This window comes from Siniperca chuatsi, linkage group LG14, assembly GCF_020085105.1.
Source record: "Siniperca chuatsi isolate FFG_IHB_CAS linkage group LG14, ASM2008510v1, whole genome shotgun sequence".
NCBI classification, from domain to species: domain Eukaryota; kingdom Metazoa; phylum Chordata; class Actinopteri; order Centrarchiformes; family Sinipercidae; genus Siniperca; species Siniperca chuatsi.
The window spans coordinates 9,743,919-9,759,985 of record NC_058055.1 but is presented as its reverse complement, the minus strand read 5'-3'; the positions used below and the strand labels follow the sequence as shown (position 1 = coordinate 9,759,985).

Below are 16,067 nucleotides of genomic sequence, written 5' to 3'. Positions count from 1 at the left end.
GAACACAAATGGAACATTTCATTCACTGGAATATTGTCATTTTACCTTTTACCTTTACCTTGTTTCATTTCCATATATAAAGGCTTAACACAAGGTAGCTTAATAAGTCAATTTCATTCAGCACAACATATAAAATCTCTCTCTCCAATAATAATTTTTGCTGAATTGTGTCTTCGGTAGACTCCCATTTCAGTGGGCTTAAGCAAGGCTACTATAGGGCAAGAAAAAAAGTACAAGATGCAGGTGTTAAATGTTAAAGTCAGCGTTCTTATCGGGGACATTTCTGTCTGGCTGCCAGCATTCATGGCCTTCACAGTGCTTGCTCCCGCTGGAACAAAATTCAGTCCTTCAAGAGGGTTAGAAATAGGCCTGTGTCTCATAATATTATTGTATAATTGTCTCTAACACATAGGCTCATGCCAAACCTGCTCAGTTCCAAATCTCAAGTACACAGTATGTAATTGTCTACATCAAACAAACTGAATGGATGAGAGGGGAAGGACATCCAAGAGGCACTGATGTTTGTCCAATATGTGGTCATTTTGATGTAATGACCAAAGACGAAACTGCAGTTCACATGATGTCCTTGGTCCATATATATACAGAAAATTAAGTAAAAACTGCTGTAAAACAGAAAAGAAAATTTCTTGAGCATCAAACTCATTCAAAAAGTATCCACTTGTTATGATCTTTACATCAGGTTGGGAATATTTTTGGACTGGATTGAATACAATGGAAACTTTTAGAAGCCTAATATGTGCAGTTTTTTGTTTACAGTGTAAAAGTTGACTTTGTTGAATTCTCTGGTAACTTCTGAGGGTGTTTTTGTGGTTGTGCCATGGTAATTCTGTTAAGAGTTCATCGTTCCCTCTTAGTGAGCTTCAGACAGTTTCCATCTTAAGCAAATGCTGCCATAATTTCCCAGATGGGTTTCCTTGACATATTGAACAATTTTGCTGCTTTTACAGTAACTAATGTATGTGATTCTCTTTAAGGTGACAAGATCAGTTCCATAATGCATCATTGTATTTGTAGAACTTTCCAGCAGGTGTCCGCCATGCTTGTCCTGAAACCCTTCCAGTGGGGAGTTTATTGAGCTATAGCAGGTAGCCTAGTGAAAAACTGGACAGTATTTCACTATTTGCCCTAAACAAGGGAACACAAAAGTACATCAGCAAAAATGTGTGCAACTGTAATTATCTGTTCTAACTTTCTGTTATTACCATTATCTGGTAATCAGATGAGTGATGAATTGGCTTAGAGAGATTGATAAGAAAAATATGGTAGGTTTCGTGCTACTTGACTCTGTTGCTGCGTTTGATTGAAATGATCGCAATTTATTTTATTAGAGAAACTGAAATGTTACAGTTTAATGAGGACAGCGACTTTCTGGCTTGACAGAAATTTGGAAACTTTGGTCTTTTTTGATGGATCACATTCAAGTGTAAAAACTACTAGTTGCGAGATTCCTCAAGGAAGCTGTCTAGGAACATTATCAACAAGCAGTGAACGATTTTTCATTTATCATTTTTATCAAAGTGGCAATCCTTAAGATTTCAGTCCTGGTTGATTTGGCGTCACCTGTAGTTACTGGTGGTAACAGCAAATTCAGTTTAATACTACAGATCACAGAATTCTGGAGGCAGCAAAACAAACTATTGTTGTTTTAATAAAGAAGTCAGGCAATAATTGGCCTTTTTCCATCATTCTATGAGCAACCATGATCTGATTTTATGCAGCACACGGCATGACTCTGCAAACAGCAGGGCACAGTGAAAGGAGTTGGTTACCTGGCTGAGAAGTTGGAGGTGTGCTGTCTGTCGCCTGCAACTCTTCATCTAACAGCTCATTGTGGCTGCTCCTTCTTGTTCCATTACTCCCTGCAATATTTCAAACTGATACGCTGTCAAAAAATGCAGAAAATGACCGTTGTTTTGTAGACGCATTTTTGCAGCAGTAGGAAATGTTCGGTTTGCATTAGCAGTAACTTAATACAGCTTGTGCATCTTTAATAATTTGTTTCAGTTTCAACAAAAACTCTGTCATATGGAGGTGGTGAACTTTAGATTTTTTTCCATCTATGTTTGGCTTTTCTATATTCCCAGCTGTGCTGCTCTGTCTTGTCGCACAGCGATGTTATCAGTTATGAATTTGTTTTTCACTGCATGAGAAAATGGATGTTTGGTGTGAGAGCATGTGAAAAGTGTCAATTGAGTGAGTCTCACAGTCAGTGCATGAGAGTTGGCAGCCTGCATCATGTATTAAAGGGGGTGAGTCAGTCAACTTAACACCATGCAAAGTGTGAGGAGCAAGCAACACAGAAAGTCACACTGATCCTGTGACCCCTTTAGTGGTTGTGGTCCTAGAGTGTTTATGCCCTGAGTTTTCCCAAGGTGTGATCGACTGGGATTACCTCACTATGTTAACATACCTTTATTGATGGATTACATAACTCAAACTAATTTAAACTTTGTGCCAATAAATATTTCTATTGTACAAAAATGAAACCAATGTAACAGTTGAAATAAGACTAGAGTCTACAGCCATGCTGGCAGCTCTGTGAGGCTATACCTACAGTCTATGGGCTATACTGAGGCACAGCAGTGCTTTGAGCTAAATGCTAATGTCAACATGCTAACATGCTCAAAATGACATTGCAAACATGCTGATAAGCAGGTGTAACGTTAACCATGTTCACCATCGTAACTTAGCATGTTAGCATGCTAACATTCAGTAGCTACTCAACACTAAACACAAAGTAACCTAAAGCTGAGGCTGATGGGAATGGCATTAGCTTTGCAGGTATTTTGCTGTAAACCAAAGTATTGGACAAAGTAAATTTTGAGCCATATCGCTAGCATGGCTAAAAATGCATTCCAGCATGGTTTGCAAAATGGTTAGCTGTTATGTCAAGTGGTTTGTACAGTAGTAAATGGGCTAAAACATGTTCCTTTCAGTCATTAGTCACACTGCCAACTTGGGGTCACTTTGGTGGAGTAAAGAAACTGAGCCAATAGTGATTTATCACATTAGCAAAAGCGATATAGCTTTCACAATAAAAACTCATTACATCTCTTAGTGAAGAGTGATGGCAAATGTCTAACTACAATGTGGACCTTTTTTTTTTTTTAAAGAAAAGGTATTTCTTTCACCTTCTGTAAGAGAAAAATATATTTTACTGTTCACTATTTGAGCATTTAAAGGTAAATAGTTCTTGTTCTGGCTTAGTGAATGCACAGTATGTTACAAAATAGGAGTTTAAATCTATGATCAAGCCTTAAAGGTTTGTTTTGACAGTAGCAGCCAAAGTAAAAAAAAGAAATTGTCTCTAACTGGCAACTTCATTCCAAGTTTTCTCCATTTGACAGACATATAAACACCTTCACCTCTGCCTGAGCAACTTTGCTCAGACCGTAATAAAGCCTTGGTACTCAGTCAAAATGCAAATGTAATCTGTACAAATCAGTTTTAATCCCTACAAATAATGAATGTTTGTTTTAAACAGTTAACAGCCCTCATACAAATGGACCATGTGACCAAATATTCAGTGCAGAACTCAAAAAAGTACAGTGCAGAATCTTGAGGTTTCTAATACTGTAGCATTTTCTCTTTTTACCATAGCAACCCCACTCTCTGTTGTCTTCTTTACACCTTTCACATACATTACATACCAAAATCATCTACTCAAACAAAAACCTTGTCCTCAATTAAGTATCATTGCATGAGATGCGACTGAACATAATAATGATGTTCAGCCAGTCACTGAAAAAGTAATTATGTGAGCTCAGTGATGTTTTTATTTGAATTACTTTTTTAGAAGGCAGGGAACCAGTAATCCTACTTCAACCATGTTTCTACCTCAATTAACAATCTCTTCCAAAAGGATGCTTGGCTCCTCCAAGCACAAGTCAGAGTGACATTGAGAGTGCAACATCAACAATGAATGAGGTCACACTGCAACACTGAGTGGCAAAGACAGTGCTTAGGTAGTTTGCTTTTCTGTACAGGGGAGTAGAACTTTGGGGAATAAGGAGACTGAGGAAAGTCCACAAAGATACTAGAATGAATAGCCATGAAGGCGAGGGTGGGGGCATAGAGAATGCCTATATACAGAACTTTGTGCTGCACCCCTGGTTCTGCAACATCAACTTATATGGCAAATTATTTGTATCTCATTCAACCATTGTTGAAATAAGAATGGAGAAAATGAAAATGTATCTCTCCAGAACATTCAACAAATTTTACAGGAGCATGAGTTATTCCTTGGCTAGGGTGTTTAACAGTATGGATATGAAAAAGGTGAACCTGTCCCTAATTGTTTAATGCAGCACTGCCTCACACTTGGTCTGCAATAAAATGTATGAATTGATCCTACTAACAAATATTGTCTGTGCACCCAAAGTCTGATATTTATTAGAGCTTATTAGCAGACTTAAAACTCTCTGGAGACCTTTCTTTGCAGTAAACATTCATGATGGAAACTTGCTGTGTGTCTTATGAGTCATATAAGTCATGGCTGTTTCTTCTGATAATAATTGAAATGTTGTAAACCATGATGAAGATTAGTATCCATTTCGGTCCCTACCCCCATTGATGTATAGTTTTATTTTTAGTATTACTAAGTTATAGAGAGCAGCGTGAAACGTTGTCATTATACCACCTCTTGTGTGACAGCAGCTCCATCTACAGCTGCAAAGCCTTAGTGTCAAATTAAGTACTGATGTTAAAACTGTGAAAATGTCACTGCCAAGCTTGCTCAATAATCTGAATTACAATATGGGTGATGCATGGAGTAATGATTTCAGCAGCATCTCTTAAGAATCTAGCTGGAATATTGTCAAAACCAGTTGCTTTGGAGCAGCTTGTTGAGCATCTCAGGCACAACAAGCTATTTATTGTGTCGTGCACAAACAATTGCCTACAAGTATTGTTTAAGAGCACTGAATAAGTGCCCCCCATACACAACTCAAACACTTTGGAACCTCCAAATAGAGAGCAGGTGGGACTGTGATGCAGGCAGTGGGGGAATGGACAAAACACGAACAGTCTTTTATTGAGTCTTTTTGTTGTTTCAACTCAAACGATGTATAAAATGAGAGTGATTTAAAAAATATACACTTTGTTGTTACACATTGATAAGTTACCTGTGGGATGCGGTGAGTCTTGATGGCCTGCCATTTATACTCTCTAGACTTTTGGGAGGGAGGAGATTTCTTGCCATTATTATTGACTGTTATTGATTACCATGTTACCTTTGGATTTGACTCCATTCAGGATTCACATGCGCCACCTCAGCCTCCACCTCCACTTTACGTCCTGGGAGACTGTAGATCCCACAGACCACCGAGTCTAGGTGTCAGTGTATGTCTTATTTAAATAAACAAGCATAACTGTTTACCAAAGAATAAGCATTGCGTGTGGAGCACACAAAGAAACGAATGTCAGCTATAAGACTCAAACACCATCAACAGTGACATGTTTATTATTAAGCACTTTAGTTTTGCACTTAACAGAGATCACCAGTTAGTCAAGTACCACTAGTCAAGCCACACTATACTGTACAATTAGTTAGACTATAATCACGTGGTAATCACAGTATAGTGGCAATACCTGGTGCAAGTGCTGCAGTATCACATACTTACAGTAAAAATCTTGTAATTTGTAATAAACTGTATTAAATAAATGCACAGGAATGTGACATTTTATGTAGATTCACTCAGAATATGTTTTTGCAAGTTTGTGGTTTGTTTATTGTTTGACTGGTTGGTTAATTATAAGCAGAAACACCATCAGGCAGGTTACCAGCAGAACAGAGCACAGAGCCATGCTAGGTTGTTGAGCTGGTAGTAAAGGCCACGGCAACTATCATCTAAATTTCAGTGTTAAGAGGGCTGGTTACCCTTCGACACTGTCTTCTCAGGCAGCTTTGACTTCCAGGTGGTGTTTCTCTCCTGGCAATTTCCACCACTTACAAGCTCAGCAATCTGTGCTATACTTTTACTCTTTAAATCAACAACGTATTTGCTCATACATCAAACTATTTGAATCATGTAGCTTGTTGGGAGCGTGGTATGCCTTGGTGTAGAGACTGCCTGATTGGCTGAGCCCAAGGCAAAATGTTACCCAGAGGCATCCTATACATCACCTTTACCTTAACTACCATTGCAATCTGCACAGACTGACTCCTGACTATCAGAGGGAAACTTTCCAAGCGCTCACATTGATCTACCTACCAATACGTTCAGATAATTATTGTTGAATGAACTTTGGTTTAATTGTGTGCTACATGTTTCTGTAAATTTCATTCCTCTTATGAAAATTGATTTAATTATTTTTACTATATAAAATAAATAGCTTATATTTTTACACATTTGTGTTACTTGGAAGAAAATGTGGTGAGATTTTTTTGTCAGCAGATAATATGTGGACGTTCTGATTTGGAGGTCAGCTTTAATTTTGATGGCAAGAACAGCCATCAGAGATATCAAGAAGGGTTTATATCTATGTTTCTGAGACTGTACTCACCAGAAAAACAACAGCAAACCAGCTAAACCATAGCAGTGGTAGATCAAAAAAATGGTCCTATGAATAACAGTCATTTGTAACCCAAAATGACCTCTGAATGATTGTTTTGTCATTGCAATGCATGTAGATCTTAATTATAACTAGGTTGATTTACACTAAACACATAGTACTTTAATGTTAGTAATGTAGTTATATTATCTCAGACTGAGATAAGTTTTAAGGAGGAACATCAGAGCAAGAACTTTCCTGCTGGTGGGAGCTCTTCTTGTGGTTGTTTATCTCTGTAAAGATTCTATTGACCAGAAAATCACCTGCCTCCAAGTAGATGTGAGAAAGGATGGCAGTCAAACAAAGCCACCCACCAAAAATCCCTCCTATGTACAGAATACATGACTATAATCTGAAGTGTCTTAGCCTGTAGCAAATGGTAACTTACAGGTGGTGACAGAGCTTGTTGGCACTTATATATACTCAGTGGTCGCTTTATTAGGTACACTGGTACAGTCTAATGCTATTCAATCCAACAACAACAGCTCTGCCATAAATTACAACACATTTACAAAGCTTAAAGTGTTCAGTTTTGGTTGACACTGTCAGAGAGATGTTAAATCATCTATATGTTTATGACTGAGGTCGTAGTTCGTGGTGGTGTTGTACTGGACTGCTATGTTGGAAGGTGTTTGAAGTATTCTGCCACCCTCATGACAAATATTAGAAACATGTTAATGCTTCAAATTGCAGCTCGAAAATTACACTGTATTCATTTATTTTAATCTATGGAGTATCAATAAAATACTTACTGGGTACCTATAACCGAAAAAATATATCAAGTAAAAAAGAGAATACTTGAGGGACATATTTAATAATTACATGGCACAGAAATATTGTTAATGGGTAACAAGATAGGAAAAATGGGGTAACAGTGTTGATATGACAAAGAAATTGGTCATGGCATCATGTATTTTGAAATTATGACATACTTACAAAAATGTACTTTGGTAAATTACATTGTAAAAAGGTTTTAAATTTTGTCTTCTTATTTTTATCAATGTTGTATACATTATTGTTGTTTGGAAACAAAACGTTTGGCTAAGCCTGAGAAGAGGGGTGTACTTTTATAGCTATAGCTATAAAATAGTACACTATATGTTTTTAAAATAATTATAATAATGTAGTTTGGGGTCAATCTGTAGATCAGAACTGATGTTAGAGAGCCTAAATCAGCTTTTATGTCCTGTATGTCATAAACAATGAAGGAGCTGTTATTGGACAACATACAGTATAGAAAAGAATAGTGTGGGAAGCTATCACTCACAAATTATGTCAGTCTTCATTTTGTTGTTTGACACATTGTTGTTTGACACATTTCAAACAACATTTGAAATGTGGGAGAAAGCTCCTTCATTGTCACGTAAGTCCTGACCAGTGTAATTGAGATTGTGTATTGTATCTCCATAAACAAAGAAGAAGATCTTTGAGCCTGTGGTGTCGCAGTATTAATCTAATACATGTTGTAGATTTGAGCTTTTCTTTGCAGAATAACTGAATAAATGTCTTGACAAACTAAATATGTTAGTATATGAAATTACTTACTTTGTGTATTGTGTGAAAAAAAGTGAAAGTTACTTGATGAACGGAACAAATCAAAGAATAGAGCTCTACCAACACATGGGCAAACAGTGAGTGGTGGTAGAGTTTCAGCAACAAATGCAAGATAGAACACAGCAAAGAAAACCATTTTTACATTGTTCAGTGGAATTGTCTAACAATTTCCTACACACAACTGTCACAAATGACAACATATTACCTGAACTTCCTCCCGCTGAATTACTTCACCCACTATAATTTAACAAGCGTGGAGTGAATCCACCAGATACACAGATAACTTTGGTGTCCGTGTTAAAACCTCTAATGAAAAATGTGTGACAGGTAAACTGTATGTTTGTCTGATAGACAGACAGTGAAAACTTTTTATGCAATTCTCATTGACGTCAAGTTGTATTGCAGGTGTGGGTTTGATGTCATCTTGCAAACACTGGAGCAGTAACGCAAATACATACTGTAATGCACAATTTGGCAGCCTTATTGGAGGCCCTTGTGCAATGAAATCAGTTGAGAACAACAGACTGCATTCCCAAATGTACAGCCTGGGTGGTTCAATAATTTGAAGGTGGTACTATTTATACCTATTTGATGTATGCACTGTGTTTAATGGGGAACTGATCTTATAAAAATATAAAGGATATTTTTACAGACTCAAAGTTATTCAGATGGTTTTAAAACATGTGTTGAACTCCTGTTCCAGACCAATATTAATTTGGAACATTTCCAACAGCCTTGGAGGCTAGACAAGACTCACAGCATTCAGTACAACTTGACATTTGGACAACCTTCAAAAAAAAGTTATCTGGAAAGCAATAAGAGCAACATGATGTGGTTTTGGCTGCAGTGCTTCACAATGTAAAACATAAAAAATCTTTTTTCGAAATTTTCCAAATTTGATTGAAATTATATAGCCAGAAATCAGTAGACTGATGTGACTGTTTATGGGAGTGCCATAAAAACTACATCTGTACCAATTACACATAACACAGAAAACATGACTGTACATCATCCACATTGTTTATACCAAGCATGCCAAACACAGATGATATATGGAACGGTTTGCAAATGTTTGATAGAGATGCAAACCACAGCAGCAGTGTAAAATGCTTTCTTTTCTGCAGTCAAGAAAGAGTGCGCATGACTTACACCTTGTGTCACCGGCTGCCTCATGCAATGATGCACTGTAGTAGACATTAATGTAGTGATGGATAGTAGCAGATGTGTGTGCTGGCACCATGCAATTTAAACACCTTTATGACAATAAAGCCTCATTTGGTGCAATGTTGAAACAGAAGTTAGAAACAGTTTGTAAGACTGTAGCCATTACTTTGTATTTGAATGTCAAACAGGCACACACATTTCTTGTTACATATATAGGCAATCCAGTCCCCACAGGAACAGGAAATGCAAGGCAGACCGATTAGTGTCAGTTGGATGATAAACTTCTGTCCGCAGCACTTTCTGCGGCTTTAGAATATAAGTATAACCCTTGAGAGATCACAGATCAGCCTGTTGCCGCATTCACTTTTATTATACATGGTTGATGCAGATCAAGTCAGATCGAGTCTGATTTTTGCTTGTGAAATTGATAAGACATGTGGTCCCACATGTTGGCAGAGAGAGGACACTTGCATCAATGCTGAACAAAATGATTTAACAAAATACTGAACGGGAAAAATAAGACAAACACCTAAAAAGTTTACAGATGTGCAGTCTCATAAAAGACTGACCACCCCTTTAGTCTTTATTGAAGTAGAAACTGATAATTTGACATGGATTTGCTCTTACACAAGACATGCAAGTGAATACATATAATATGATGGTATAATATGGTACATTTATGCATGCATGCATGCATTTTAATGTTTGCTCATTTGCATCCCTGGCAACAGATCATTGTATATGACACTCAGATCTCATATTGAGGTTGTTCTCATGGGTTTTGAACAATATGTTTCAAAACCTTTTTTTAACCTCTGTAACCCTCTAGATGCAAATTGTGTCAAAACACTCTGGTCCTAGAACATGTATAGTTCCACTCACATACCTAATGATGGAATTTCAGAGCAGCCTTGCCTGTCCTGTAAATAACAGTATGTGGCATCTTTGGCTGAGATATGTAGTGCTAATAAGCCTAACAATAAAAAGACTGAAAAACAAAATTGGGTTCAAGAGGTTAGGCTTTTTTGGTCAATAAACCTATTAACACACCTCTCTCTTATTCAAACATCTCTACGAAGCCTTTGTTGATTCATTAAATACACATATATGATTCTCATGGGATAAAATTAATCTTTCTGTTCATTACAACAATTATGTATGAGAGTAATTTGCTTATGATTTACCAAATAACAGACAGTTAAACAGATGATACAATGACTAAGCATTTGTCACCATTACGACTTTAACCACTGTAAACCTTGTTCCTTGTCTATATCCTCAAATGTTTCACAAGAAAAGCGTTTCGAGCCTGTTGCCTTGGTGTTTTCACGTTCCTTGATGTGGTAGATCACCCTGTGGAGTTGGCTGCTCAGTCTGTGGAGTAACCCAGGATGGGTTAAATTTGTAGACAAGTGACACCTCACTTGGGGTATTTGACAAACTGACACTCACTGATACAGAGTGTCAAACTCAGCTTGTCAAATACACTAAGTGGGGGGCCTGATCTCGCAAAATCAAAGATGGCTCTGTAGAATAAATTAACAAGACACTGATACCACTCCAACCAAACATTATCAAAGACCTAAAAACATGCACATATTTCCCTTTTTACACAAAGATATTGTTTTTTGCACACAACATTTTAGAAATTGGATACCAAGCTGTTACCTGATAGTTCTGATCTCTTGATGGGGAAGCAGATGAGTCCGAGTGCAACGCTCCTCTTTCTGTCACATGAGTTCACAATGATGACACTGTGCACAAGACATTTGGTTTGACCATTGAGCTTCAACGCTGCAAAGAGGAAGTCAAAACAAGGAAGATAACTGCAAAGCTAGCTCGCAGGAAATATGTGGAAATAAAGTGTCAACATGTCATGGTTGTGAAAGGCTGTTGAAGGCTTTCGTGGCTCACAGATTTTGAGATAATGGTTTCAGCAGTTTGGTGGCATTCATGTGTACTTATTATTGTGTTCAGAATATGCTTATGGAACTGTGTGTATATAGGTTTATAATGCTAAAATTCAAGGAAGTAGCGACCACCCTTGTGAGATTTAATTAATGACAATTTCAGATCAGCCCGTGTAGAGTATAGATGGTATTTTAGTTAGATGGATTTAGATAGTGCTGCAGGCTCACTACGAATGACACTTGATTCTATCACTCCTCTAAAAAAGAAGATAATAAAACAAAGAAGCTTAGCTCCGTGGTATAACCCCCAAACACGCAAATTAAAGCAAACATCACGAAAACTTGAAAGGAAATGGCGTTCCAACAACCTGGAAGAATCTCGTTTAGTCTGACAAGATAGTCTTAAAACATACAGGAAGGCCCTCTGTAATGCCAGAGCAGCTTACTACTCATCATTAATAGAAGAAAATAAAAACAACCTCAGTTTTCTTTTCAGCACTGTAGCCAGGCTGACAGAGAGTCATAGCTCTATTGAACCATGTATTCCCATAGCCCTCAATAGAAACGACTTCATGAGTTTCTTCAATAATAAAATTTTAACTATTAGAGAAAAAATTCATCAAGTCCTGCCTTTAACCGGTGCCAACTTGTCTTTAAACACAGGAACCTTGGAAACAGCTGTAGAGCCTGATGTGTGTTTTGACTGCTTTGCTCCTGTCGCTCTTCTTCAGCTGACTTTGACGATTAATTCATCTAAGCCAGCAACCTGTCTCTTAGACCCTATTCCAACTACGCTGCTTAAAGACATTTTACCCTTAGTTAGCACCTCTTTACTGGATATGATCAATCTGTCTTTATTAACAGGCTATGTACCACAATCCTTTAAAGTAGCTGTAATTAACCAACTAGCCCAATATTAGCTTCTCTGCACTGGCTCCCTGTAAAATCTAGAATAGAATTTAAAATCCTTCTCCTCACCTACACAGCTCTTAATGGTCAGGCAGCATTGTATCTTAAAGATCTTATAATACCTTATTACCCCACTAGAACACTGCGCTCCCAGGGTGTAGGGTTACTTGTGGTTCCTAGAGTCTCCAAAAGTAGAATGGGAGCCAGAGCCTTCAGTTATCAAGCTCCTCTCCTGTGGAATCAAGTCCCAGTTTGGGTTTGGGAGGCAGACAGCATCTCCACATTTAAGAGTAGGCTTAAGACTTTCCTCTTTGATAAAGCTTATAGTTAGGGCTGGCTTGGGTGAGCCCTGAACCATCCCTTATTTATGCTGCTATAGGCCTAGACTGCCGGGAGACTTCCCATGATGCACCTCTTTCCTCTCTCCTTCTCTCCCTCTCCATCTGTATGCATTTTTATCCCATTATTGCATGTTACTAACTCGACATCTTCTCTCTCCCGTAGTTGCTTTCTCGTCTCTCTCGTTCTGTCACTTTCAGCAGGTATTTCTGCCTCTGGAGCTGCAGAGACTGAATCTGTGGTTGTGGGCCACCTGCTGCCCCCGTGTTCCTGCTCGACAATTGCTACTGCAGTTGTTGTTATTGGCTCTGTTACTAATACTGACATTATTTTTCTTATAGCTGTCATTCCTGTTATTATTAATGTATTAATATTAACACCGTAATAGTGTTAAAACTATGAGATCAAATTAAGTATTATGGTCTGTTTTATTATTCTGTATCACTCTATTCTTGATTTATTATCTACATTAATAACAATGTCAGTAGTATTCTTCTTTAATTTTGGAACATAGCCGTCAATGGCCATCATCTGCTCCTTTCTGCTTCAAGGAAAAGCATCAGTGTTTAGTCTACACAGCTGATTGGTGGGCTATCTGTCAGTTTACACCCCTGTGCACGAAAGCTACAAGGATCAGGGCAAAGAAAACGGTTCCAAAAGGCTTCCCATGGTGTGGAACGTTGCTTTACTTTGACACAGAGCACCCAACAACTTCTTGTCAGCCTATGTAACCAGCCCACCCAGCACTTAGTCCCTGCTAAGATTTTATAATGTCTGGATTCCTAAACTTCCAAGGAACACTCTGTAAAAGCCTGTCATTTTTTATTGCACCACTATTTAACATTACCCACTTTTTTTGTAACAGCCAGAATGTACTATGCACTGTGCTGTGTAACTTCCTCATGTTACTCTGGACCAATGTACCATGAATCACTCACTGGACTTCCCTCTACATTCACTTCCTTAATACACAAAGTGACTGAAAATTGAATATACTGTATAAAAACTGTTCAGACTGGATTACAGAGTGGACTGTTGTTCTTGTGGAAGCTCAGCTTTTTCAATGTGCCTGTATGTACCAGACTGATCAAAATGTTCCACCAATCTCTTTGCAGCAGCATGCAGGGGAGGAAACATCAAGTCTACAGGGATACAAGAAAGAAAAAAGCTGGCTGTGATGAACCCAGATGGCTTGGGGAAGCCAATAGGAGGAAAAGGCCTAAACTGAACTTGATCTTAGATAACAACTGCCACCATAGCTATGGTGGTGAGTGCAGCCATGCACCATGCATTTTAGAAGGTCCTATGAATACTTTACAATAATTCTTTTCTAAATACCCCCATCCTCAGCCAATCAAGAAGGCACCAGCACCCTGATACAGTTCCGTATGTGAACCACCTTCACTAAATGCTAAGGTCTGCAACATATAGCATCCTGTGACTCATGCAGTAACTATGCAAATGTACATATCATCTACATCTGCAAAGTGAAGTGAATGTTCCTGGAAGGTGTAGGCTATAGTAGTAGTAATATTGTATAGTATAGTATATATAGTATAGAATAGTATAATATAGTATAGTGTAGTAAAGTATAGTGTAGTGAAGCATAGTGTAGTATAGTATAGAATAGAATAGTATAGTATAGTATAGTGTAGTGTAGTGTAGCGTAGTATAGTATAATATAGTATAGTGTAGTATAGTATAGTGTAGTATATAATAGTGTAGTATAGTATAGTATAGTATAGTGTAGTGTAGTGTAGTATAGTATAGTATAATATAGTATATTGTAGTATAGTATAGTATAGTATAGTATAGTATAGTATAGTGTAGTGTAGTGTAGTATAGTATAATATAGTATAGCATAGTATAGTATAGTACAATATGGTATAGTGTAGTACAATATGGTATAGTGTAGTATAGTATAGTATTGTATAGTATACCATAGTACAATCTTAAGAGGATGTATTAGTCTTTCATGTATGTAAGGGCCAAAATTTTGTTGAATAACTTTCAGTTGTTCTAACGCTGTATTGCAGCACTACTTTTATTATATCTCACAGTTCAAATACAACATGTTAAAACTGTTAACTAATATCAGTAAAACGTAGTATGTCGTTATAATTGCCCAAACTTAACATACCTAAGGAAGTGGTGGCAGATCAGAAACCCTCAAATGATTTGCTGAAGGAACAACTTAAAGTTCAACATTTTTTTCACTTATTCACTTTCTTGCAGAGAGATAGATGGGAGGATTGATACGACTCTCATGTCTGTACGATAAATATAAAGCTACAGCCAGCAGTCGGTTAGCTTAGCTTAGAAGACTATAAAAACAGGGGGAACAGCTAGACTGGCTCTGTCCAAAGGTAACAAAATCTGCCTACCAACACCTCTAAAGATTTGTTTGGAAAGGCACTGACAAGCAAATTATTTGGTTGTTTTGGCATGAAGGATTGTTGGTCACATGATTTGAATGTGCAGAGGGCAGTGAAAACTTTTACATTGTTACAGATCAGCCATGAGTTCCCAGAATGCCCTAATGCACAATAATGCTATGACCCAATTTATATTCATATTGAACATTATTTTAATATTATACTCTATTTTCAAAACTCTAGTTTGGTCAAATTTAGAACAAGATATTTGACACTTTGAGAATAAAGTATTACAGTAAAGGACTTGAAGGACAATGGGATGTAGTTAAAGTTCCCATCTGACAACTTGAAGAAGAATGAAGCAAGGAAGCGAGGAAAGCTAGTAATCCTGACTTTTTCTATGCCAAACACTGAAGTATATACTATGAGTTTTGTTCATACAGTAAGGCTCATTGCAGCTTATCTCTAAGTGGCAGTTCAGAGTGTGAACCATTTCAACACCATTTTCAGGACACTAATACCACAAATATAGAGGAAGTTGGAGATGAAACAACACCACCTCCCTTTGGTGTTGAGAAAGAGATGGTTGATTTTCATCAAGTCGTTCAACAAGAATGAACTGAATTTCCTATTGCAAAAATAGCTGATACCTTAACTTAACTTAAGTATTTATTTAGCTACCACGAATAATTGAATTAATGTTGTATAATATTTAGCTACCACAAGTAGAAAAGGGAAGTACTGTCCATACACTGCAATTATTTTCAGTTCTTTTTCATTTAACATACTAATGACAAAATGTTATAAAATGTTAAATGCTGTTGCACTCAGGTGGCAGGCGCTTATGGTTGTGGAAATGTGCTCCTGTTTAAGTATAAGAGGCAGAAGCTGTCTGCATCTGCACCCAGATTCATAGGTTTTAAACTACAAATCAAACAGAGAGTTTTTTATTTGCTTGCCTGTTAGTCACTGGGTTTATTATATATTTGAGTTTTGAGTCTAGACCTGAATACTCCAAGTAGAATAGTTTCAGAGGAAAAAAATCAACTCTGGGAGATATTTCAGTGTTTACCGTTTTAAAATGTTTGCAGAAAAATAATTTGCAGAACAATTTTCCATACGTAGTGAGGGTCTGGATGGTTTTGGAGGTCCTGTATGGCCATGTTTTATTATCTGGTGAATGAGATCCTGCTAGTTTTAAAATTCTATTATGAGAAGTTGTTTTGGTAAAGTAGAGAACAAT

The 16,067-nt window shown here is 37.4% G+C and overlaps 1 long non-coding RNA gene across 1 annotated transcript; it reads right to left on the bottom strand.

Moving 5' to 3' along the window:
- Positions 1–9,823: 9,823 nt before the first annotated feature.
- On the bottom strand, positions 9,824–11,043 carry LOC122888706. The gene is made up of 2 exons (XR_006380762.1): positions 10,960–11,043; positions 9,824–10,817 (listed from the first exon to the last, which is right to left on the bottom strand). It is a non-coding gene; the product is annotated as an uncharacterized LOC122888706 (long non-coding RNA).
- Positions 11,044–16,067: the final 5,024 nt, after the last annotated feature.